At 46.2% G+C, this 26904-nt stretch overlaps 1 protein-coding gene across 2 annotated transcripts in view; it reads left to right on the top strand.

Annotated features, from left to right (window-relative positions):
- The window catches only part of LOC309889567 (CBP80/20-dependent translation initiation factor-like), a gene marked incomplete at its 3' end in the record, with an annotated part of 155751 nt that overhangs the window by 50342 nt on the left and 78505 nt on the right, over nucleotides 1-26904 (top strand). The gene's annotated exons all lie outside the window — the stretch shown is intronic.

Raw genomic sequence — 26904 nt, forward strand, 5'->3', positions numbered from 1 at the left:
AAGAGGCATTTGAGGCTCTAAAACATCACCACACTGAACTCTGGCTTGAACACAATGGAGGGCAACACAGGCTTTTCTCAGGCTTTTAGCTGACTTTCCTTTCAAAAAAGGTTTGTTTTTATGCAGCTATATAATACCTAAATAAAGCCTGAAAGGCTGAAAGGTTTTGTTTTGTTCTTTCCCAATCCTTTCAATACACTGTAACACCACTCCCTACTCCCAAAATCCTGCCTGAATTTTATTTTAACTTCTAAATAGTGTTACATCTCTTTCTCCCTTGTTTTCCCAAAGGGTTTATTAGAAATCTGAGAGGTCTTTCTTAGCACTGCCATGAATTCTGCTGAGTATTTTCCTGAAGCTGGTTGTAGAGTAGCGTTTAAGTTAAAAAGTTGTTAAAAGTAGCAGAAGTAAAAACAAACAAATAAATAAATTACTAATGATACCAAATAAAAGCTCAGTTCCTCTTTGGTCAAGCAGCTATTTCTTCTGACTTGGCTATTTACACACCCTAATCCCCTTCCCCATTCTGCATGAGATGCCTCAGTTTTTAATAAAATAAAGGGAAAGAAGGAATTTCTCTCTAAAAAGTTGACATACCAAAGAAGAGAGACGTGCACATGTCCCCGTTGGCGGAGGAGCCTACGGAGCATAGAAACACAGCTCTTTGTAGCAGTTCTGCTAATGTGGGATGCCATCAGCCTGTGTCTGACAAAATAGGAGGTTAATATTTCCTGTAGCGCTTAAAATTTATTCTTGACCAGAAGATGCTCCCCCCTTCTGCTGCCTTTCCTCTGACATTATGGAAATAGCAAGCAGTACAATAAATCAGACCAGAAGCTCTTAGGAGGCGAGTTTCCTGCCTGGAGGCAGCAGGTAAGCACATCCCCTTGTGGGCGGTGGCCGAATGTGCTGTGCTGCTTGGGGATATGTATATATAGCCGTGGGTGTAAATATAGGTACGTAGAGGCAGGAGAAGCATTTATGGCAATACAAGGTGGCTTGGTCAAAGACCGTTCTGTAACTGGGGAGTTATATGATGCCTACGTGTCCCTTTCATGGGGAAATAAAGATTGTTTCTGAAGGGAGCTATATAATGTGACTAAGAGGTCCTTTATACTCCTGCATACCTCTTGTCCCTATTTTTTTTTCTCTGTAGATTACACTTTTAAATACCTTCTGGGTTTGTTTGTGTATTTAGTTGGCTCCAGAACTGGCAAACACTGGGATTTGGGACAGTTCACAGAAGAGAAGGCTGTGCCACCTCCGGGATGCTGCTGCAGGGCTGCAGGCTTTAGCCTGGGCTAATAGGAACAGCGAGAGGCATGTGATACAAGCATGTGGGTGCCATGCGTTGCAGCATCTGCATGCAGAACCAGGGGTGGGGAGGACAGAGATGATGCTGAGGTCTCCCAGAGGGGCTGTAGAGAAGCTAGGAGAGGGCTGCCCAGCCCTTTAGCCATAGGATGCTATCCTGGTGGCTATTTGTCCTGTGGCCAGGCAGGGTTATTCTCTGTTTTTTGCCTGCTGGTACCACCATGGAGAAACTGCTCATTGTTGGGTTTCTATTTCTTTTCTTCTTTTCCTTTTTTTTTTTTTTTTCCTCCTTAATTCCTGTAATGTATGAGCAGAGAAACTACTGGAGAATGATAAAGCTTCATTTCTTCTTGCTTTTGTGGTCCTCTTGATTATTTCATTTCTCACTGTATATTCTTTTGAGGCCACCAATCCAAACGGAAAGAAAATATGTATGCTTGTAGGAGCAGTTTGTTTCCATTCAGCTGAGCAAAACGAGCAGGTATCACACCAGGCCCTGACTGCTTCTACTTGCAGATCCTGGGGAGGGAGCCCCCGACACTCCATCACATGCCCGTGGGTGACATTTGTGAAAGATCAGGGGCTGCCTATGCTTAAGCTTTGCCAGCCTTCCACTTGGGACTGTGAATAAATAAAATATGAAAATCCAGCTTCCTTAACTTTGGCTTGCTGTGTATCACTGGGTAGGAATAGCAAGGTTTGGGGTCAGCAGCTACCAGGACGTGACGTGAACCAGCAGCTTGAGAGCTGAGATGCTCTGTCCTGGTCTTTACTGGTCACTTTGCAATGATGATCTTTACTGAAGCCAGTTTTCAAAATTCAGGAGTGAAGCATAGATCTGCATTTCTTTATATTTTAAAGAAAAACATGGGCCTAGGATTTCTCTGGGTTCCCTGTCGCTGCGCTTTGGGGTGCACGGAGCATGGAAAGTAGTGGATGGGTGGCTTGCCTTTCCCAAAGAGCCAGTGTTTAACATGTTAGGAAGAAACTGTTTTTTAATAAAATACCTAGGACTTAACCATGCATGAGGCTGTCCCTGGGCTGGCCAGTTTTGCAAACTGAGCCTGTGCAGGTGCTGGGTGAGGAAGAGACTCAGTCACAGCAGGCTGGCAGGTGCTGTGGAGCCAGGATCAGGCCCAGGCAGTGCCCTTGCCCTGCACTAGGTTCAGGATGGTGGCTGAGGTTGTACAACAGGCCTGTCTGAAAGGTTCTGGAGAGCCACAGAGGGCTTGGGGGCTAGGTGGGTGCTTGGCCACCATCGGCAAGATGGGTTTGTTTGATGCAGCCAACGTTTAAAAAATAATTATAAGATCATCTCCTTGCGTGCAATTTGTCACCTGGAAAGCCAGTCAATTGATGGCTTTCATTCCCTGGCTTGCTCAGGTAAATCTCAGGCTACTTGTGGATCGATGTGTGCTTGGCACATCACATCCCTCACTAGCTGCTTCCCAGAGAGCGGATGGCATCATCTCGTCGCCCTCAGCATGGACGAAGCCAAGCAGATCAGTGCCAGCCATCAGAAAGGCTACATGGGGCGTTTTGGCCAGAGAGAGCAAGGTTGGGGGGGAAATACGACCATTGGCCACCTTGTTGTACAATCACAATATAATTTTTCTGGTTTTGTGGTTGGCTTAACAATTAAAAGGCTGCACTGCACTTTGTTTTTTCCAGTCTGCTGCATTGCGTGACCCCTGTGACTCCGAGTTAAGCCTCATTATATAATGGTGGGGTGTTTTTTTGGAAGAACTCCATTTAATCCTTTCTGAGCAGAGTTTGCTGGTTTTGTTTTCTTTCATATTGTCGCCTCGCTTCCTCCCGCCTACCCCTTCCCTGGCGTGTGCATGCTGGAGGCGTCAGTCTGGGAGCAGGGTCCTTTCTTCCTTTCTTTTTTTCAAATCTGCAGAGAAAAACGGTTTATTTTTGTTTGCTTGGGTTCCAGGGCCTTTCCCCGCCGCTGGGGGGAAGGACTACGTGATGTGCAGCAGGTATTTTGTGAATGGAACACAACCCTGTGACTCCCCGCCGCTTGGCTGAAGGGGGAGGCAGGGGAAGGAGAGAGACAAAAAAACAAACAAACAAACAAACAAAAAAAAACAACAGTGACTCCATCTGACTTGCTCTGGCTGGAAAACTTTTTCAGCACTGTGGTTCTTAAGCCAGGAGGAAGCTTTCTTCTGGCCCAAGAACAATAAAGGGGTCAGCAGCCTGATCCTCCCTCCTACACCCTCTTCCTTCCATTGTAAGGGGTATTTGCAAATATCTCAAGTTGCTTCTGCTGGTGCCTGAGGGACTTTGGCTGCACATGTGACATTAAAGAGAGACTCTTGAACAGCTCTGCGAGTGTAGCAATACTGAGTTGGAGAGAAAAAAAAAAAAAAAAAAAGTAAAAAAAAAGTGAAGTCTCTGGGGTGCTCTATTTCTGGTGTAGTGGTAGCCTGTTGGAGAAGACACTCTTGGGCATTTCTCACAGTGGGGAGAAATCTGTCTGCTTACCATGCCCCAGGTTTGGCGTAGGTGCTCCTCTGTGGTGCCATGGCAGCTTCTTCCCCTGCATCTGCTCTGTGAGCAGCCAAATCCATGCAGAGGGTCATGTAGAGCCCTTGTGTCTCCCAACTCTTCACCTCCTCTGTGCCCCTGGTTGTCCAAGGTGGGGGAATTTCTGCTGTTCATACTGCACACACATCCTGTGTGCTGGTGGGGTGGGCATCTTCAGCAAGGATGGGGTTTAAAAAGAAGGAACGGCTGCTTTCCACGTGGTGCTTGTCCTGCCTAACATCTGCCAGCAGCTGGGTTCTCAAGCTGGCACCTTTCAGGCTGCGTGTGCTTCTTCCAGGATACCTTCCACAGACCACAAAAGTCTGATCCAATGTTCCTTGCAGTAAAAGGTCTTGGGAGAAATGCTAGTGGGACCTGACCCACAGCACTGCTCATGCTGGTGATTTCTGTGTTTTTGGTGGTCATCAAAGCCACCTGCATCTCTTTGTGGCTGGGGCTGTACGCAGGTGGCAGGGCTGCTGTGCCTTTTGTGGGTTTGTTCATGAATCCAGGGCACTCACACAACAGTCCCAAGTGCCATTGCAGGCTTCATGGTTCTGCCACCATGGATGGTGATGTTTTTTCCAGATTTCAGCTAGACAGCCATAACACTTGCTATCTGCCAAACCTACCTCCCTGAAGGAGAAGGGATCTGTGGCCTCCTGTGGGAAGGTGGGGTCAATACAGTGAGTCAATACAGTATTGTGCGCTGATGACCTGATTTGTTTGCCAGAGGGAGAGTAGCTGATGCTCATCAAACTGTAGGAGCACACCTTTGTTTTTTTCCTTTTTCACAATAACCAGCTAACAGCACGTGCGACCTGTTCTTGCCATGTTACAGCTCCCTGGACCTTGGCACCAAGCAGTCACATGAATTGCGGTGGTGATGTTGCCGTAAGACAGTTCCTGTCGTTATTATCTCCTTTGCTGTGTCAATAATGCTTTAGTGGCGATAGCCAGGATTTCCTCACACTACAGAGCTTTCCTGGAGATCAGCTCTGCAAGTGCAAGAGGAAGTAGCTGGTAGGAGATTGCACCTCGCTGCTGAGGACTGGGTGGCCAACTTCAAATGTACGTGCAACCTGACATGGTCCTGAGAGCCCCGTGGCAGCTCCACTGCCCCCGTCTGCCTGGTCACTGCAAGCAGGGTCTGCATGAGTCTGCCTGCATGTGCATGGGTCCTACTCCTCTGCAAAGGCTCTGAGAGGCTGCCAGGTGTCCTGGGGCTGAAATGAAGCCAAGCCCGGCTGCAGAAAACTGTCAGAGAATACAACGCTAGCAAGGGAGATGGGGGGAGTTGCACCATGTCTTGCCTGATTTCAATCTTGAGGGCACGGTGGGACACTCATGGCCAGAGAGAAATGCAAGGTCTCCCACCCACCCCTGTGGGTTGCAGCTACACACACTGCAAGGATCCTTTATATGAATGGAAAAGTATCTTTGGTTCAATTTATAAATGCTTAGACAGACAGGTTTGTTATTTAAACTCATTTTTTTACAAATGCCCGTGTTCAAAGGTAGAAGTAAGCAAGCTATTTCTTATTTCAGCCTTGGTGTTTTGCTGGTTTTGTCCAGGTATTAGAGCAGCTTTCTAGTCTCTTCATCCAGCATCTAACATTTCAGTTGTGTTTCCAAGCAGCGTAGCTACACAGGTAATGAATGATAACAGAATGGGCTACATTGGCCTTTGTGGAGAGCAGGTGAAGTGTAACACTTACAAGATCTAGCTCTTTTGCCACTTTTCCTCATCTAGAAGAGGAAATTGTGCACAACTGACCATAGCCAGCAAGGCTAGGGAAGTATTTCACAAGTAGTTCTGAGGGCTGGAAGTGTGCACGAGGCTGGGAACCTGCTGCGTTAGAGGTGGAGTTCCTTGACTACTTGACCATCCTGCTGTTCCTGTCTGAAGGAGAAGCAGATCGCCTTGTTTGGCATCTTTTCATGGCAAGGTTTGCATGCAAGGCGGTACTTTAGTTTAATCTGCCAGTCCTAACTTCTGAGAGTCATGGGCTTCAGGAAGGGCAAGTGTGGCAGCCCGTGGCTGTGCTCTTCTTCTGGGAGGTCTGAGGTCCAACCTGATGTAAGGTTGGACAAAAAGAGTTTTTTTGGGCATTGAAGAAGTCTGTGCAGAAGAAGATTGAAGATCTAGTGCTCATCTAGAGTCTTTTAAAATTTGGATAGGGTCTCCTGTCAAGTCTGGGCAAGTTGCTGCTTCTTGATGAGAGCAGTCCTGTTTCTGGATAAATCAACAGCGAATCTTCATCTTCTGTGTCCAAGTTTCTAGTCCTCTGCTCATCTCCTCTGCCCATGTCTTCCACGTCCTTCTGTGCTGCCTGTTTGGAGTGGTTACCTCTGTGCAGGAGGGCTTTGTCTCTGCCAGTACTGCACACCTGCCCACAGCCACCGAGGCCCTAGCAAGCGTAGATGCAATTGAAAAAGAGTATAAAAGTTCATGTGAAAGGGCATGGAAGACAAAGAGAATCAAGCAGGAGTCTGGGGGAGACTTCTAGCCCTTTAGAAGCTGCATGGCCTCTTGGAAGATTGATCATCAGGTGCTGCACTTCCCTACAGGGACAAGCGAGAGAGTCTCATGGATTTCGTGTCTCTTCTTTCCCCATGTGTCCACTGAGAGGCTTTTCAGAGTGGTGAGGCAGGATCTGAACATTCATGGAGCCAGGGGCCAGCTTCAAGGCTTCTGCCTTGGGAAATCGGGATGGTAATGGGGTTTCTCCTGGTCCTTTAAGGAGTGTCCGTGGGCTGGGAGTTACGTACAGTAGGAACAGTCATCAGCCTCATCTTACGTTCACATGGTTGGGATCACTTCCCCCGTGGAAACCATCAAGAATTTCCGTTATTTCCTTTCCTGAGGCTTTGTTTGGGTGGGGATTTCTAGAAGGTATTTTACAGGCAGGTATAATTAAAGAAAGGCATACTCTGCCTGTAGGCTAGACAAGGTTTCTTTAAAGCCAGCCTCTAGTGTGGTGGCAAAACAGAAATGGTTTGTTGCCTGGTCTGATGGAGAGCGTTCGGGGAAAGAGGGAGCCAGTAAGCCCAGAATCATCCAAGTTAAACGTGGCACACCGGGGCTAAGGCCCTTATCCAGCAAATCCTTGAAATATATGCTTAATTTTAAGTCCCACTGACTTCAAGCTGTTTACTCTTGTGTTTAACTTTAAGCATGTGCCTAAGTGCTTTGCTGGCCAAGGGCCAAGGCAAACAGCAGACTTGGAAGTGGGTTTGGGTAAAGTAGGTGCTCTACTGAGCTGATGGCCCACAGAGGCAGTCAGGAGAGAGTGGGGTGCTGCGCCTTTCTGGGACCGCCAGCGCTCTGGCAGGATGGGGATGATGGAAGGGGACGGTACCGAAAGCAGCACACTCGCCTTTTGAGGAGAATCATAGCAATTTACTCTCTAACCAGGTATCTTGATGGCAGTGTATCTGTATTTCATTTTTCTGAAGGTGTCAGCCTCACAGGTAGTCTTATGCATACTATAAACACAGTCTTGAAAAAGATATACAATTTTTTTCTTCTTAATTTGGAGAAAGAAGCATTCTAGTGGAGTGAAAGAGCCTTGATTTTATCATCAGGAGAGGAAGCAAGGCAGATACATGACCCAACTAATAAATCTTGGTAGGAATTTTCATGGCTGCATTAACACTTAAAACAAAAAGGACTCCTGTATTAGTGCAAGCTTTTATAATGGTTTTATCTTCTTCTTTCCTGTTCCAAGTTAATTCCTGAAAACCTTGTTTTAATCCCCCTTTTGCTCATCCAGCCTGGACTTCTTAGAATGGCAAAGGTTTTTTCATTATTTTTAATCTATGCATGGCAGTGATTAAAGCTAATAGCTGTGGCCGTGGCATGCATGAAAATGAAAAGCCAGCATCGGAAAACAAGCTCTGTTTTTTTTGAAAACACCGCTACCAGGGGTTAAGGGAAATCTGCAGCTGCAACAAATATAGCTCTTGTCTAACTTCCTCAATAACTCTGCTTGGGGAGTGCACAGTTGCCAGATGAAGGAAGCATGGTTAGGCATCGAGTCTTTGAATGCAGCTCCATTTCCCCCTCAAACCCATGGAATTTATATTAACCTCCAGCTTTTCTTAGCTGGTGGGATTTTTTTATTATTTTTATTTTTTAATTATTACTTTTTTTTGTGCTTGAGGAAGAGCCTTGCTTTTGTTCCTTCGGTTTGTTGGAGGCATGGAAGAGATGCTTGTGCTCCTCATGAGGTGTTCTGGCTGGCAAAAGGCCATGGATCTTAAGTGAAAATTTTGGGTGTTGATAAGGAGAGAGAGGCTGAGGCTGCCAAGTGCGGAGATGCAGGCACTCGCGCAGACATCTGATGAGTTGATTTGCGGGAGGGCAGGCTACAGCCATGCCACCTCGCCGGGCTGTCTGCCTCCCCAACAGAGGTGCGGGCAGGAGGAGGGACCCCGTGCACCTCCTCTACCTGCATTCAGCTGTGCATAGTGGGCAGAGATGTATGGAGGCAAGGATGTCTAAAACCAGTTTGGATACAATACTTAGAGACCTAATTTAAGGTTCTTACAGCTCTCCGTGACCTATCTCTCAGAGCTCTCCAACTTTTGGAAATGAGCCCCTGTATTGTCTACCACACATGCCAACAAGAAGGGCTCGTACACCCAAGTGAAGGAGCTAAAAACACCCCAGCAAGGAGGGGTGGCATGCTTTGTTTGCCATGTTTTGTTGCTGGTTCTTCTTTGTCCCCGCTTGGTTCTGATGAAATACAGCCTGGAGGAACTTGGTTCGATGCAAAATGAATTGAACGGGTTTCACCCGGCTCCCGACAGCCATCACAAAAGTACCCATAATGCATGTTTTTACTGGCAGAAAGGCTGATCTTTGCCTGGTGCCTGGAGAATATGAGGTTTCCTTGTGTCTTTGGAGTTGTCATGGTTGAGGTTCATTCTTTGCAAGACATGGGAGAGCAGATACTGCTGTCTTGTTTCCTGTCCTCTAGTAGATTTTAGATAAGAAGCCATTTTTTAAGATTTTTTTTTTTTTTGTGGAAATGCCAGATCCATTTACAAATGTCACATTTGAGACTGCTGCGAAGCAGCTACAAACTTGCTTTGCCTACTTGTACTCGTTTTGCTGTTAAAGGTAGTCCATGGCTCCCAGAGGTCTGCAAAGCACCTGTTAAAAACCACCAGTGTAATTAATAAACGAGGTGGTATGACTGATACTCTGTGGCAAGTGCATAATGTTTTTTGTACTTGTCACTGCATTAAGACCCATTACAGCAGGAGGAATTGGAGGGCTTGATGCATAAAGGGAGGATCCTGGGAGGGAGCAGACTCAAGAAACAGTTTCTTCTGCCCAAGTCCAAAGTACCAGTAGGCTAGCAGAGGGTCAGGGCAAAGGAGTGGGACTTTTCAAAGGGAAGAATGAGGTTTTTATAGGATTAAATCAATGTTTACACACCGGGGTATGTTCTGAGCAAGGGTGGCAGTGACATGAGGTCCTCACTTGTTCCCACAGAGCTGGACTAAGTGGACACTTGAGAAAAAACATTTCTTTCATTTCTTTGTGGTATAGTCCCAGGGAAAATGTGTTGGCTGTGTCTTGGGAATAGGAGTCTGAAAACAAGAATATCTATTGTGTGAAAATGTTTCAAGCACAATACGAGGGCCTTGAAGAAGGAAAGGCTGTTGATATTCTGCACAGCTTGTTTCAGCCAGGAAGGTGCTGTCTTTGAGCCTGCGAGAAGGGCTATGGCCTGGTGGACCAAAAGGGGCTGCCACCATCACGACCCCATTGAAAGTGGTGGTGAAATTCCCCTCAACTTCAGTGTCAGAGTGCATGGATCACAGCAATAAGGATGATGGTGAGACAAGCCACCTCTCTGAGGCCACTTGCCTCCCCTCTCCAGGTAGCAGAGCAGAGAAATGCGCATTGACTTACTAACTGCTGCCTCCCATCTTAGGGTGGTGTGAGAGTGTGTGTTTGGATCGCCTCCAAAGGGAAGTGCCAAGGGCTGCATGGTGAGAAAGTCTCTACCATGTTGAAAGGAAGGAGCAGCCACCTATTGTCTGTAAGGTTATGAAGTTACCAGTCTGCAATCGAGGGCCTCCATAGCTGCTGGACTGTCCCAGGGAGTTTGCATGAGCATGAGCTAAAACTCTGGTCCACCCAAGTTGGGTAGATTTGCAGGGACTTGGTTCTGGGGGATTGCGTGTTTTTCATGTCTGTTTGGGCAATCTTTTGTTAATAATATGGGTGAAATGAAAATATACATGGGTACAACCCCTACCTTCTTTTGGGAGTGATGCTGAGGTGAGCACATGGGGCAGAAGCTGCTTTTGCCAGAGGGTGTTGTACCAAAAAAAATAGCTGGTGGTTGCACAGAGCTTCAACAGACTCTGCAGGGTAGAAGGTGACCTGGGTCCTACTCCAAAACTCCCTGATGTCCTATTGGATCCATTCAGAGATCACAAAAAATCCATCAGGGAGGTCCTCCTCGTGCCCCCAGCCCCATGATGCATGGCGGGGAGGTGCTGGGAGGCAGGATCAGCACATCCACGTCTACAGACTGGGGGCTGTAGGCTTTGAAGGGGCAAGAGATGAGGAAAAACAGATTTGTGAATGTGAAAAATACAGAGGAGGAGTATACTTTAAAGAAATGCATGGTCTCAGCTGAAGTTACAAATATTCCCATAGCAACATCACAACATTGTAAGTCCCAGCTAGAGTAATTCCTCCTTCACCCCCAAATTAGCAGCAACCAAGCAAAATGTAGGAAAGGCTTTTCCAAGCAGTGCAGCCCTTTCTCAGGGTAAGCCTGGGCAAGCCGGGAGCCAGTCTGTACCCCAAGCTCTCCAGCCCACAGCAGAGCAACTTAGTGCCTGTCACCCAGCACAATGTGGAGCCTGCTGGCCAGTGGTGGCATTGGTGGCACTGGTCAGTCAGAGAGAGTGCCACTGCCAGCCAGCATCCCCACAGGCAAACCCTCAGTTGAAGGGAGCAGGAACGGGGCAAGTTGAATCCATCACCTCTGAGACCATCGGTTAGTGCCAAATTTGATGCTGTAGTGTTTGCACGGCGTGAGCTGAACAGACCACAAGGCAAATACCAGGGCCTATGTGATGCAGGCAGCATTTATCCCCGATAATAGCTGAAAGAGGCTCTTATTTCCAGGGAAAAGCAAACCCAGGTCGCCAACACTGTTTATTTTAATGTTGATTCTTTAAATATTCTGCATTTAAGGATTCCAGGCAGTGCTGTGGTTGTATCTGTATTTACTGGATAAATGCATTTATTTACGGATGGGACGCTTTACTGCTGACAGTAAGGTTTGTTTTTAAGCATGACCAGGCTAGAGGAAATGCATACAAATAAACAATAAACCTAAACAACACTAAATTACATCAGTTAAAACAATTAAAGTTACTTCCACTCATGAAGTATTGTTTCCATTTTGCTTTAACATGGGAAAAACTCCATTTCCTAAATCAGATTGTGACTGATTTTGGATTTGCGGATTCTGGTAACAAAGGGGATTTCTTTTTATACTCTTCCTATGGCACCACGTGTCTGTGTCAGTGCATCTGGAGCACCCGGCATCAATGCTTCCAGTGTGCACCTCGCTCCATGGCTCCTGCTGCTACCCCTGCCCAGCACGGTTATGTCGGTGGGTACTATGTGTCTGCGGTTCCTCTGAGGAGACTTTATGCAGGATTTCAAAGTTTTTATATATATTTCTCCAAGATTTTTATATATAATTCTTGGAATTATATATAATTCAGGAGCTATGGGGCCAAGTGTTTAAAACAGAGCCCAGAAAACTTGCTGTCAGTCATCAGCAGATGGCACTGAGGAAGGTTCAAGGTGCATTTCACTGGAGGTACTTTGCCTAATTATTCTAATGCTTTAATTACATTTGCATCCTTTATCTCACATGGGCAGCTTGATGCCAAGCTGTTCCTGCCGTTCTCTGTGTCTTTGGTTTTATCCCAGGGCTGGTTGCAGAGGGATGAAGCTGCCCCCAAGTATTTAATGCCAGGGTCTACGCTATCGTCTGTCTAGTGGGTGTTTGCTCTGCTGGGAGCTGATAGCAAAAGCTGGGGAAAAGGGGTGGGAAGAGACAGAGTTGAAGTGATGCTTCTTCAGATCTGGGACTCTGCATGTGTGGAGCCTGTAATTCATTAAAATGCCCACAGTTTTGAGAGAGAGGCCATAAAAATTGTCGTTAACACTCAGCAAATGGGATTACAGGAGTTTGCACCCTTGGGGCAATGTGGGAGGGCAGAGCCCTGTAGGAAATTGACATGGTACTTTTAACGATAACCAAGGAAGGAGTGTGTTTAGCTCTCACCATGTTTGCCATCACAGTCATTGCTCATCTGTATCCCCACCCTTTCTTTGGGAAAAGAGTCTCCTCCGCGGTGCTCACCACCGAATCACGCTGCAGCTCCACATTCAGCCTTTGCTGGCAATGTACACTTATGGCACACTCCCCAAAGATGCAGTTAATCAGGAAATCCTCCAAACCGGGACATCTCCCAAGAAACAATTTCCTATGCCTCCCATTTGATAGGAGTGTTGCGCCATGCCATGATTCATCAGGCGAGCACGTCCTATTCCTGAGGTCCCACAGAGCATCCTTCCTCTTCCGTCGCTGCGGGGCTTGGTGGTGGTGAAGCCCGAAGACCTGTGCTCCTGGGGTGTCTGGAAACACAGGCACCTTTGCCGACCCAACAGCTGAATTTAGACTGAAGAAGCATCCTTGGAGGTGGCCAGAAGACATGTGTGCTGTGCCGTGCATGCTGCATGATGGGAGAGCCACCACAGCGCAGGGCTGTAATGACTGAGCCACCTTTTGCCTTGGGCTTGGAGCACAGTGTGAAATCGTTGCACTTTCTATTCAGTTGGCTTTGAGTCCTGATAAAAAAGGAGCACCGATTGATTCTAATAATCAGCTAATAAGCTAATAATTGTGATTATTAGCTATAATCTAATAAGCTAATATTGTGAGCACCTTCCAGGAAAAACGAATAGTTTGCAATTTGAAGGAACAGATTTATCACTTAAATTTTAACAGAGAGGAAATCATTTACAGGCCCCTTCCTGCCATTGTTTTGTATTCTTCCATGGCTTCCAAATCAGGTCAAGGCTTTGGGTTGTGCCACAACCCTCTTCTTTCAAGAGGTAGAAAATTCCCCTCATGTCAGAGGAGAGTGGATGGCAGGCCACCTTTGTGGGAATTCCTGGAAGGGGAAGAGATACAAGTGATGTCCCAGCAGCTGGCTTTGCTCAAAGTGCCCCTGGTGATGACAAACACCGGCCGCAGAGGTGATGGGGACATCTCTGGTGGGGTATGTCCCCAACTGCTCATCCTACGTGGGCACCGCCTGGTCCACACCTTGCAGCCTGACCCTGAACGTGCTCAGCGTTGGCTGAACATATTTAAATAAATAGATCCATGTTGTCCCTGGCTTTCCAGGCCTGCAGCGATCAACCCGTCATATAGGTGGATGGAAACCTTATCAGGATATGTTATGAGTTTCTGGGCTGGTTTCTGTGGATCATTTCTGGAGCTGCAATATTTGTTTACCTTTTGGCCCTGCCTTCAGCCACAGTATTTCTGTCGCTGCTGTTGCAGAGGCAGTGTCTTCAGTGCTGCTATAAACCCAGCCCTGCCCACTTCCCACTGCCTCCAAAAATAAATCCCACCCTGAACTTTGGGTGTAATAATACAGAGCAAAGCTCCCGGCGTCTACTGGCGGCCTAACAACCTGTTTGTTCAGCTCAGGCCTTCTGCCACCATTTGCTTAAGATAAGCAGGGGTGGAGATGTTTCTTGAGGGCACAAAGGCTTTTGAGATAAAGCTCTTGTGGACCAATACTGCAATACGGCCAGATCATTTCTTTTACTTCTCCCATCACCCCAGCCTTGGTTGTTTCCATCTGTCCCACTTCTTTTCTCAATTTGCTTGCTCTGGGTTTCAGCGATGCTGTTTCCCTTTTGGGTCACCTTTTCCTACTTGACTGTCTCAGGGCTGTGAGCATCTTGTTCAGTGGCTGTAGCAGAGGCTGATGGCATGGGTAGCGGTGAAGAAGAGCATTTTACAGAGTGAGGTTTGGCATCCAAGGGTCAGGCTGCATTAGGCAGACATCAGCAACATGAGATGAAACGATGAACACCAGACTGTCATATGCCCGTAGATTTTTACTGAGTCTTTGTGGAATGCCCTTAACTTGGCCTTCTGATTTATGGTGGGATTTACCGTCACCTGTAAAAAGAGACAAAGCTGGTGCTCCAACTTCCTCAGTTGGTGCTGCTGCAGAGGAGGCATGAGAAAAACAGCACAAAAGCTCAAGCAAGGAGCAGAGTCGCTCTAAAACTCCCCATTTCCCTGCATTTCACTGGCCGTGCCCCACTTCCTCGTGTCCCTCCCAGCACCCAGCAGGCTAGGTAAGAGACGGAGGCTCTGGGGTTGCTGCAGAGTGCCAACAAGACATTGAAAGGTTTTTGTTTGTTCGTCCATTAAAGTTTCATGTCAATGGGCCTGGAGCAGCACAGAGGGGGCTGCCGCCTTTCTGAATTCCCATGGGTGGGTGGACAGGGCTGAGGATCCGGCAGAGGTGCTCAGCAAGGCTTCAGCCACGCCGTGACCTTGCTGAGCATCCCTGCCGCAGCAGAGCTCCTCTCCGGCTCCATCTGCCCTGCAAGCTGCTTCTTGGGGCGGCTTCCTGGGAGCAGCGACAAACCTGCCCTGCTCTGCTGCCTGCTTGTAGCAGTCACGGTAAAGGACAGCTTTCCCTTGGCACCTGCTAGCTGGCCAGATGACAATCACCTAAGCTTGCCAGACACCACCACCTCTTCTCCAAGAGCTGCTTTCCCAAAAACATCTGAAAAGATGTCAGCACATCAGAGCTGATCTCTAGGGGACTGGCCAGAGAGCGGGCTGGTCCTTCTCTCACAGAGCTGCTGGCCTTTCTTGTAGTAGCGTGCATGTTTGTAATTTAAATTTGACATACACATACATACATTAGAAGTCCCATGGGCTTCTCAGGTTCTGCTCCAAGTTTACCACCATGTAAACCACAGTGCATTTTGCTCCAAGATTGAAAATGACCTATATTAGTGGTACTTCCGAAGACCGTGGACTCCTTGTTCTTTGCTTTTCCCATACCTCTCGCTTCTAGAACCAGCAGCGCTGAAATGTTGTTTATGTTCTCAATCCACCTGTGAATAAATATAAAAATAAAACTGCTGTGGGAAAGAGACCAAATATGATTTTACTGCCCATGGACAAGTCACAAACCCACGTGTGAAATCCGTGGGCACCTCGGCTCACTGCTGTCTGCTGGCTCTGGCAGGAGTGAAGAGCATCTCTCTGGTGTACTTGGAGACCCATTGCAGGGCACAGGGTGGTCCTCTGCCTGGCAAAGCACATCCCTTTGGTTCTGCTTGGGGATTTCAGCTTCATAGAGAGCCAACCTGCTGAAAAATGGAAGAGCTGTGTTTCAGATCCCCATTGTCCTCAGTGAATTAGCTCTGCTAAAGGCACTTCTAGTGTCGCACTGCGTGACCTGCAGTGGGGAGCAGCCTCCAGACAAATCAAAGAGCCATGTCATAAATGCATTTACTGTGCCCTTGGGACTCTGGCCTGCACTCGCCCACCCAGCGCACTCGACTTGTCCAAGCACTCCACCCTTCTTGGGAGTTGCTGATATTTCCTTTTACATCAGCCTGCTGCACAAAAAAGTCGACTTTTCTCCCTTCCAAATTTAGCTTTGCTTAGGCACCAAAATACACAAGAGTAGGAACTAGTGACAGTTTTTTTCCAAAACATTGTCTGATGGCTAGGACTAAGGAAGGGAACTGCTTGGCCAGAGAAGGGAGATGCTTGCTTCTCCTAGCGGGGACGCTGAGTTCTGCTTGGGCACGGGCAGTGGCCAGGCGTGCTCCTTGGGTTAGGAGCTGTGTTCCCATGCCGTTAACCCATCTCTCACACCCGAGTTGTCTGTTCTGGAGGACAGAGGGATGAGGAGGAGCAGTGGTGTGCTGTGAGGACGCCACGCAGCAGTGCACAGCTCTGCCTGTGGGCGTGGGCAGTACTAGAGCTCCTGACACTTAATGAAGCTTCGCTCATGGGAAATCGGTACTTTGGGTGCTTGTGCTCTGCAGAGATGGTTTCGTTTTTCAGGATAATTGTATTTGCACATGTTTTTGCAGTGCAGCTTAAATTCTTCAAAATACCCCAAGCTTTAGCCTGCTGTGGTAGTACAACATTTGGAAATGGTCTGAGTATTGTGCTAATTTTAGCCTTGTTTCCTAACCTAGTACAGCTGATGCGACTGGGCTGTGTGTCTGCTCCCTCCCTTCCTTTTCCCATTAGCTTTGGTACCCATTGGCCAATAGCAAGTGAATTTTCAGAGGACCAGATCTCAGAGAGATTAAGCTCCTCCTGTGCAATCAGTGAACAAGAAGCATTCAAAGAGGTGAGAAGGCCTCAGACTGCAGCCACAGTAATGAAAAAGCCTCAGTATAATTTCAAACTGCTTGACCTCAAAGATCTCCAGGCTCATTTCAGTGGTGTTCAGGCTCTTTGTGGCAGTGCCCAGGGCCAGGCCCAAATGCCTTGGACCCGTAGCGGAGCCCTGGCGGCTCCCCCTGCCTGCCAGGCCACACTTCTGTGCTGGGTGGATGTCGCAGACCTGGCCCAGGCTGCCCAGAGGGGCTGGGGGCTCCTCAGGGAGGACTCTGGTTCTGTGGAGCCACCCAGAATTAACCATAAGGTGTTTGGCTGCAGGAAAAGCCCAGTCAAACCCAGTTAACCAAATGATAATCCCACTGCTACAGCTTGTTTCGCTGACCCAGCCACAGGAGCTGGAGAGGCTGCAAGAGCTGGAACTGGAGCGGCTGTTGGGTCTGTCACAGGACTTGGAGTGGCCGCAGGGTCTGTCGCTCGGTTGAGAGTAGCATCAGTTGCAGCTCGATAGGCATGGGCCAGACCCCAGCACGTTAAAGTGATTTGTGTCACTTTGGAACTGACAGAGTCATGACACCCTTTTTTTCAAGCACTCTACCAGTTTTTTAGGATTTTGAAGTTGTTCAGGGGTGAATTTCCAAAACACTGGAGGTGCCCACTGCTCTAGAAACCTGCCCATATCCTCCCACACTCCCTGCCACTCACAACTATCCTGCCTCAGGACAGATCTCTGGATGAGATTCCTAAGTAGTTGTTTGACCTTAAACAAAACCTGAAGCACATTTAGGAGACATAACAACAAGACCATGCTGGTCTGAGTATCCCAAGGATATTCAATATTTTGGAGAACTATTGTAACAAGCTCGGAGGATAAGAGGGAGGTGAAGGAGAAAGGGAGAGTGAACAAGTAGGAAAAAATATCTTCCCCTTTCCCCTCCACAGACTGGCTCCCTGACGAAAAAAGGCAATAGGTGTAATTGTTAATAGTTTCCTAGATATGGTTTCCAAAGTATAGAGTCGACGACAGTACTGAGTACAAATACCAGGTTGGAGTCATGACCAGAAATTTCATCCTATCATAAGCCACTGTTACACCGCACAGTACCATAATGATCTTAAACCAGGGCCCGGAAAGCATAAACAGCATGACAGGGAGCACATACAGAAAGTAACGAGTTATAAAACTCAATTTGGAAAACAGGCACAGCAGACTTGAGATTAAAGCAATCAGCACTGTGACTAGCAACTATTAAGCAGGTCTAATACTTATACCAATTTTAGTTTAACACACTCTGGTCAGATCTGTCATTATCTCAACCCTTCAAGCCCCACGTTGGGCGCCAAAAAGGACTGTTGTGGTTTAATCCGGCTGGCAGCTAAACACCACGCAGCCGTTCGCTCACCCTCCCCCCTCCCTCTCTGGGATGGGGGAGAGAAACGGGAAAGTGAAGCCTGTGGGTTGAGATAAAGACAGTTTAATAAGACAGGAAAATAATAACAATAATAATAATAACAATAATGATGATAATAGTACTACTACTAATAATGTGTACAAAACAAGTGATGCACAATGCAATTGCTCACCACCCGCTGACCGATGCCCAGCCTAACCCCGAGCAGCCACCCCCCCCACCCCAGCTAGCCACCCCTATATATTGTTCAGCATGATGTCAGATGGGATGGAATACCCCTTTGGCCAGTTTGGGTCAGCTGTCCTGGGTCTGTCCCCTCCCAGCTCCTGCTGCACCCCCAGCCTGCCCACTGGCAGGACAGAGCGAGAAGCTGAAAGGTCCTTGGCTTGGTGTAAGCACTGCTCTGCAACAATTAAAACATCAGCATGTTATCAGCACTCTTCTCATCCTAAGCCAAAACATAGCACCCTACCAGCTACTAGGAGGAAAATTAACTCTGTCCTAACTGAAACCAGGATACAAGGCTGGGCTGTGGCAAGGTACAGGGAGCATGAGGAGGGCTCTTTGTGGTGTGGGGTGATTCTCTCTGGAAGAGTAGAAGTGAAAAAGGATGTTAGGAGGGAAACCACCTTCCCAAAAAACACACTTCAACCCTGCTGGCAAAGCAAGGCTGAAATGGGGGCAGGCTAGCCAGCAGCAAGATTTACCCAGGGGCTTGGTGACTTCTGCATTGCTTCAAATCTCAAAGGGTGAAGGTCTCCAAAGTGCTGTGGGTTTGCTGCAGCACCTGTGGGGTGCCTTTCTCCAGTCTGGATGGTCAGGTTAAGCCCTGCTAGTCTTGGACTCTGGGATGCCTGCTCTGCTCTTTGCCATCCACAGAAACCTTTCTCCTCTGTTATATCTTCCACCAGAGGATCTCATAATATCTGTAACCGCTACCAAAATTAACTGTAATTTTTAAGGCTATCTTTGCATGGAGAGGGATTTTTTTTCCAGGCAGTATTGTCATGCCAATGTGACAAAGCTGCTGCTCAACGAGAACCCATCCCGCCCAGCCCTTGCCCTTACCTTACTGCTCCCTCTGCAGCTCCAGCTAGAACAGTGAGATAGATCGCTGTGGAAATAAAAGGACTAACTTTTACAAGGCTTTTATTGCCAGCCTGGGGAGTACAATGCTACATAAATAATAATCATTAGGGTTATGACAGCTCCATAGTCCCTGGGAAATAAATAACACTTTACACTTCCATAGTGCCTTTTGTCCAGGAGCCTCGAATCCCTTTGCTGACATTAATGAAGCCTCATGATGTCCATAGCAGGATGGTAAATACAGCACCCCTCTAAGCAGACAAACATCCCAAGTTGGAGCCAGATAACCTGGCACCTTCAGTGGAGAGAGGAAGAACAGAAGTGGAGAAGAAAGTTTTGATTGGGTTTGAGGTATTGACTCGTGGAAAGCTGAATCCACAATCAGTAAGATTGTAATGTAGGTATGTTTATTCAGTGCTGGGCAGCACGGGGGGTAGTCCCACCAAAGTCATGCGCACCTAACGCGGCTTCAAGCTTCAAGGCCGTGGTTATACATGTATGCAGTAAAGAGTTACATATATATGAAGTTTCCCAATACGCCTATACATACGCATAACCTGTCCCCGCTTAGTATTAAAATTAGCTACAAGAAGTCATTTCCATAAATTCCTCTTGTCTGCGCTTGCTCAGTGCCTTGTGGTGGTGGGCGCTGAGGGTCGTGGGGATGAAGTAAGATGTCTTCATCAGGGTTGAACTTTTCACCTCATCTCTTTGCGCATGCTCTCTGAAGCCTTGGTCACAATCTGGGCCATAAGGTTGTTTTGATCTGGTTCTTGGGGTCCGAGGGGCTCCTATTATCTGGAGGCCTAAGCGCAGCACAGTACATCGCAAATGTAGCACCTATTCATTCTTAATCAATCGCTCTCTAATTTCTAATCCCAATGATTCAGCCCCCCCTTTTCTGGAAAATCTAGTAACTTCTTTTACTTAATACAAAAATTCTTCCCAGTCTCTATGTGTACCCCTCAATGCCTTGCCATGCACTTTTGTCAAGGAGGCTAACATGGACATTCATTGCAACAATTTCCAATTTCAAACAAGTATTACATAAGACAATATTAAACTTATACCTACTAATATCAATAAAACATTGGCTGACACAATGTGTTCAAAATCCCAGTTGCAGTTGGCGACCATCCAAAGAGTGTATCCCACCAGCTGTGATTTGTGTCTTGTTTTACTCTTTGCAAAACTCTGAATAACTTGTGATACTTTGTGTTGTTAGACTTGATCAACTGGTGGGATACCACTGGTGCCAAATATAGAAAATCACACCCGATGATTCTAACAAAGTTACAAATACAAAAGTTAGGATGATTTTTGCTAGGGGGATCTATGTTCTCCTTATCTACTTCTACAAAAGCACAAGCAGTTCTTAAACACACACACCCTTGACCAACATATACAAGCACAGTCTTTTGACTAGTATTTGGATGAATTTCAAAGTGGCAAACACCTTGCTCCGTGTCAAGACATACATCCTGAGCATCAATTGTATTACTTTCACAAATAAATCCTTGTTGTTCCCGGGTAGCACATGATTCTAGATTTACAGACTGCCATTTCCCATTCTCCATCCGTGCCCATGTTCTATGCTCTGAAGGATAGTGCACTGTCTCCTCATGGTTTAATCCTAGTGCAATGATCAGTGGATAACATAAACTGTGGCATTACATATAGTAAGCATGAAGGCAGTAGCCATGCAAACAATGGGATCATAGGTAAAATTTACCAGGGTCCACCAAGACTGGAACTTCTTCTCAAAATCATTGGCATTGTCCCAAACAATCTTTCGGACTTCAGCCGGAAAAATGCCTTCACTTCCTTCCCTAATGATCAAGGCAGCTGTTGCCTGCAACCATAACTGTGCTTACATACAACTAAGAGCTAAAGATCTAACTTTCCATTATGCTCTTATCCTCTGTTGTTACAGCTTTGGACCAAGGCCATTCACCATTCTCTATTATCACAGAGGCACCTTCTTGAATCACAATTACAACTTTTAAGCCATAGAAATAAAACAATTCTGTTAACTAAATTCTTGCTAACGGTATTATTAAATACTCCTGACCGTATTGTCCTCATTTTGCTCGAACGAGCTTTAGTTTCAGTTCACCGTCACCTGGTGTTACTTTCCAGGGGGCTTCTAAAGCTTTCTTCACTTGAGAATGGTGAATCCAGGCACTCTGTTCCTCAATTGCGGTGGAGGTTGTAAGGAGCACCTGGTATAGTCCTTTCCACTGTGGTTTCAAAGTTTTCTCTACAAGAGACTTAGTTACCTCTCAGGCTTTGGCAGTCCTAGTGGGGAAAGCCTCTGGCCATCCTGAAATGGTATCTGTTAACACCAGTAAATATCGACACCCCCCTTTTCTTGGAAGTTCGGAAAAGTCAATTTGCCACTGTTGCCCGGGCCCATGGCCTTTTCCAATTTGACACAGTTTTGGTTTGGGTGCATTTTTGGGGTTAGTCTAGAGACAAAGATCACATTGTTAAGTTATTTGAGTGATGGTAACATATAAGTTCCTGGCAAGATTTTTTCCAATTAGGGAGTTTTACAAGGTGTCTATTTCCCAATGTGTTTTCTGGTGTTCTTTCTTTACCAGTGACCACAATAAATTGGAGAGGATGACTAGCTTCCCCTTCCCTTCTTTGGTAATAGCCCATCCCTCTTGGTTATATTTTCCCTTCTGACTTCCGATTAATTTTCTATCCTTTTTTGTTATATACAAGCTTACCTTCAAGGGGAATTTGCCTGTCTGGAATCAGGGCTCCCTCCGTTGCTACCTCACCTTCTGCTGCTTCTTTTGCCTCTCTGTCTGCCAGATCATTTCCTTCCTCCAATTCTGAGCTCACCTTCTGGTGTGCCTTAATGTGCATGATTGCTACCTTTTTAGGCAGCTGAACTGCTTCCAATAATCTCATTATTTAGTCCGTGTAGATGTTTATTTTCCAGATTCTATTACGTCTTTGCAAGTGGTAACTGCATACCCAGCATGTCGTTTTCCGCTGATGACGTAGCTGCTTCCATATTTCCACATCATCAAAAGGAGTGTCCTTCAGGTCTGGACGGATGGAGTAGGTAGCTTCAATGGTCTCCAGGCAGTCATGGTGTACTGGCTTCCCTTGGTTTCTGCTGATTTCAGGAACCTTTGCGGGGAAGCCAGTGACCACCTTTCACTTCCAGCACTGTGGACACTGTGAGACACTAGCACAGTTATTTTCTGTCCCAAGGTGAACTTGCGTGCTTCCTGGATATTTAGCACCACTGCTGCAATGGCTCTGAGGCATCCCAGCCATCCCTTGATGGTAGCATCCAGCCGCTTATTAAAATAAGCAACTGCCCTTCAATATGGGCCCAGGTTCTGTGCTAGTATTCCCAGGGCAATCCCGTTTCTCATGGGAGAAAAGGAAGAATGGTTTATTTGCATCTGGAAGTCCCAGAGCTGGAGCTGACATGAGAGCCTTCTTTAGTTGGTCCTAAGCTCGCATGGTCTCCTTTGTCCATTGGAGGTCCCTGTTCCCATTTGCAATGAGCACATAAAGCGGTTTTACAAGCAATCTGTAATTATAGATCCACAATCTGCACCATCCTGTCATTCCCAAAAAGGTTTGCAGTTCTTTTATTGTCTCAGGTTTCAGGGTTTGACATATTGCTTCTTTACGATCTTGCCTCAAGGTCTGTTGTCCGGCATTAACCTCATAACCCACGTAGATCAACTTCTGCTTAACCACCTGAGCCTTCTTCTTCGATACCCTATACCCCTGTAGTCCCAGAAAGTTTAGGAGGCTTACCGTCCAGGCCACACATGCTTCTTCTGTCTGGGTGGTTATTAAGAGGTCATCTACTTACTGCAGCAGTCTTCCTTCTCCTGATGGGGCTTCCCAGGTCTCCAAGTCCTTTGCAAGTTGTTCTCCGAACAAGGTGGGTGAGTTCTTAAAGCCCTGAGGCAACCTTGTCTGTGTGAGCTGTGTTTTGCGCCCACTCTTAGGGCCTTTTTAATCAAATGCAAAGATTTTCTGACTGGCTTCATGGAGAGGGAGGCAAAAGAAGGCATCCTTCAGATCTAAAATGGTAAACCAGGTTAGCTCTGGTGTTAAGCATGTTAATCAATTATCGGGCTAATTCCTTCTCTATCTTCCTTTTTCAAGGGGTACTGTTTAAGTGCATTCTTCGCCTTCCCTGGTACATTAGAAGATCATACTCTGGAAAACACTTGACTTAGGATTTCCTCACTAATTTACTCTTTGGTCTCAATAGCTGTCAATATCAAAATCAACACTTCCACATATCTTTCATCATTTACCTCCAGAATAATCTCCCCATTTTTAAATGAAATGGTTGCTTGTAATCTTTCCAATAAATCTCTCCCTAGGAGTGACTCCAGGGAGTTGGGCATGTATAGGAACTTGTGAATGCCCCACTGTTTCCCATATTTATATTTCAATGGTTTGCAGAAATATGCTATTTCAGATTGGCCAGTTGCCCCCTTTACTACAATGTAATCATTCCCCACTGATATTAATGCTTTATTTAAAACTGATAAGTTCCACCTCTTTTTCCTCCTTCCCCAGCTTCATTTTTATAACCAGCGGATCTACTGGGGTAGATTCCCCCAGTCCTCTTCAGTCATCTTTTACACGCACGACCATCACCTCCCTTCTCCGGTTCCCTTTTCCGTTCTGGGCATTCGTTTTTCCAATGCCCAAGTTTTTTACATAGGGCACATTGATCCTTGCCTAGTCGGGGCTGCTCCTGTCTGGGCCTCATTTTTCCTTCTTCTCTAATAACTGCTATCAGCCTCTTCTGCGTGTTTAATTGAGGAAGATAACAGTCCTCTCTCCTTCCAAATTGCCCCATGTACATGCACCACACCAAAGGCATATTTCAAATCTGTCCAAATGTTTGCCAGCTCAAGAGCTCTTATCAAGGTGATGATTTCCACCTTTTGGGCTGATGTTTGTTACCGCATATCCTGTGAGGTGAAATCCCTGGCGGATGAAGCTGCTGACATCTATATACCAATCCTCCATATCTTCTAGGGGTGTTTCCTTTAAGTCTGGTCAGGAGGAGTATACCATGTCTGTGGTCTTGATACAATCATGAATGGGTGATCTGGAAACTCTGTTACTAAGGAAAGAGCCTGGGTTCACAGTATTAGTGCCGAAAAAATGTAGTGAACTCACAGTCCATTACACACATTCCTTTTCTTCTTCAGTAACTATCATTTGCATATTGCAACAGTGTCCCCTTTTCCGGAAGGGGTCTTTCAGGCTTCAAGATTACAGTTCCCGAATATGGTGGGGCTATTCTTGAACCCCTGTGGTAACACTGTCCAAGTAAGCTGAGTTTTCCATCCTCTATTATTATTTTCCCACTCAAAGGCAAAGAGTTTCTGGTTTTCAGTTGCCACGGGCAGGCAGAAAAAGGCATCCTTTAAATCTAGTACCATGAACCAAACTTGACTGTTTTTCTCAGTTTGTAATTCCAATCATTTTTCCCAATTTAAATTTCAAGCATTGAAAAAAAAAAAAAGAAAAATACCTTTTCCTGTTGGACAGTTGCTCCTATTGAATTTACATTTACAGACTAATTAACACAGAAAATAAACTCCCGTAACCAACAAAAAATTCAAGCCTCACTTCTTCATTCCCTAGCTTTATTTCAACCAGTGGACCTGCTAGGCTAGATGCCCCAGGTCTCCATCATTCCTGACTGTTGTAAGTTTATCCTGCAACCTAAGACAATTTCTTTCCGGTATCAGGGGCTGATTGCCCTAGAAAGAGGCAATTAACTCTGTTTGTTTTCTGAAAGCAGGTTCAAAATTTTTTTATTTATATATTTTTTATTATTTTCTCTTCGAAAGTTCCCTTAGATTGCCAATGGGACCGCTGAGCTCACACATGAACTCAGGTTGTTTTAAGAGTTAGCTGCTTTTCTGTTTCCATGACAACTCTCTGGGACCCATCATGGTCCCTCTGCCCCAGAGGGCTCACAGCCGTGATTTTGAGATCTCAGCCTCGGGTTGAGACAGAACTATTAACATTCCTACATCCTCTTTCCCTGCTCATTCAACTTCAGACAGCTCTGTTAAATACTACATGCCACACCTTTAACACCTTCAACGACCCTTTTAACACTTCCTTTATCTTTCTCCAGCCTGTACTTTTCTCATGCCAGCACCAAAGGCTCAGTCTGGGTCCAACTTAATTCCATACCTTTTCCCTCCCAGATGCTATACAACATTTCCTTCTCTCCTCAAAAACATTAATTGCAAGATAGTGTTATAGACGATTGATCCATAAAATGGCCATTTAGCTTATATAGTGGCCACCACTGATTGCAATACTTAGTGAAAGTCCTCTCACTATCTGTGCCCCCAGTTCTAACAATATCCTTCGAATGTGCCGATATGCACCCAAGGAGGCTTTATTTAAAACGTCTTTGTTTTGGATATTACTTATTTCCTTGATTTCCCATTCCCTTGTATTTATTTATTTATTACTAATCCCTACTAGTTACTGCCCCTTGTTTCAATTTCTACACAAACCTTTTTACTGCAGGTTTTTACTATCTTTTCCTAATCTTCTTCCCCAGTGTCCCAGTTCTCTGGGATTAAACTCTTCTTCCCACATACAAACTTTGCTATTTCAGATTATTAATGAGCCCCGTTCCAATCACAAATCCAAAGGACTTCGGGAAAACACCTGAAGCACTCAGCCTTCTGTCTTCTAGACAAACATTACCACCTTTTCCACAAAATTTACTTTTCAACAGGACCGAATTTCAAACCGAATGCCAATTTTTCTCATGCACTTTGTTAGTAAGCCCATACAAAACAAGGAATCACTCCTGTGTATCCATCAATATGGGGGTTTAAAAGGGTACTGAGGCCTAAATAAATTCGCTCTCCCCCTTCTTAACAAATTCTAGGGGCTCAAGGCCAAACCACCAAAGAAATGACTTTCTCCGTTCTACCGCTTTGATAATCAGTCAGCCCCCTCCCCCTCTCCAGTACTTGGGAAACTGACCAAACACCACAGCAAATACACCAACATTTCTAAACTGTTAGTTACTTAGATAATGCTTTTTCTTGTCACACTCAAAGCATTTAAGAGCAAAAATAGGATCACAAGATACACAGCCAGGCCCATATATTGGGCACCACCAATCAAAACTTGGATAAAACAGCACTTATTTCGTCTGTCACACACTTCGTTCGTCTCCACCCACTCCCCTTGCGGAGAATATGGAACCGCGGATCAGACCTCTGCACTAGCTTCGCAGCGACCCTGCATCTCACTCACACAGCACAATCATGCAATCACACAGAGAGTCCCCTAGCACATTTCATTCATATCACAAGAATATAATTTAGAATGATAACCAACCAAACAAGTATTGTCTCTGACTGCGTTCTTCGTGGAGTGACTTATTCCACTTTGTTTCAAACCCTTACACTTACACAAATACTTTTAACACAAATTACCTGGACACTTAAGAATAAGACATACAATTATTAACACTCCAGTTAGTATTCCTCCAGCAGCTGAAAATGTTACCCAGATAACCTTGTCACAATTGTGAGAGGCCCGCTTACCCTTCTCCTGCTTCTTATACAGTCATTAGCAGGTCCATCCTGGCTTCCAAAACCGGGATGCAGCGGTAACCTCGGATTTGCTCAATCTACTCCCAAGATCGCTAGCAGTCACTCTATCGGTCAGCAAATCCCCCTTGACCACTCTATCGGTCAGCCTGTAGGGTACCCTCCTCCCTTACAGGGACTATGCTGCATGCCAGGCGTCTCTGCACGATTTACCAGCTGCCCCGGCCATGTGTACGACTTACAGGCCCCTCCTGTAATGTAAAACATACCGTTTGTCTGCAGCTTCAGGAGGTCCTTGTCTGCTCCCGTGGTGAGCAGCTGAGAGTGGAGTCCCCTCCGAGCAAAATACTCAGGGTGCACCTAGGGGCGTCCGCTCCGCAGCTGATCCCGCAGCCGAGCAGAGTGTCTTCTGCCTGGCTCACCAAAATGACTCACAGAACGCTGACTCCACAATCAGTAAGATTGTAAAGTAGGTATGTTTACTCAGCG

The sequence above is a fragment of the Aythya marila genome (genome assembly GCF_965140915.1).
Source record: "Aythya marila genome assembly, chromosome: W".
Taxonomy (NCBI): domain Eukaryota; kingdom Metazoa; phylum Chordata; class Aves; order Anseriformes; family Anatidae; genus Aythya; species Aythya marila.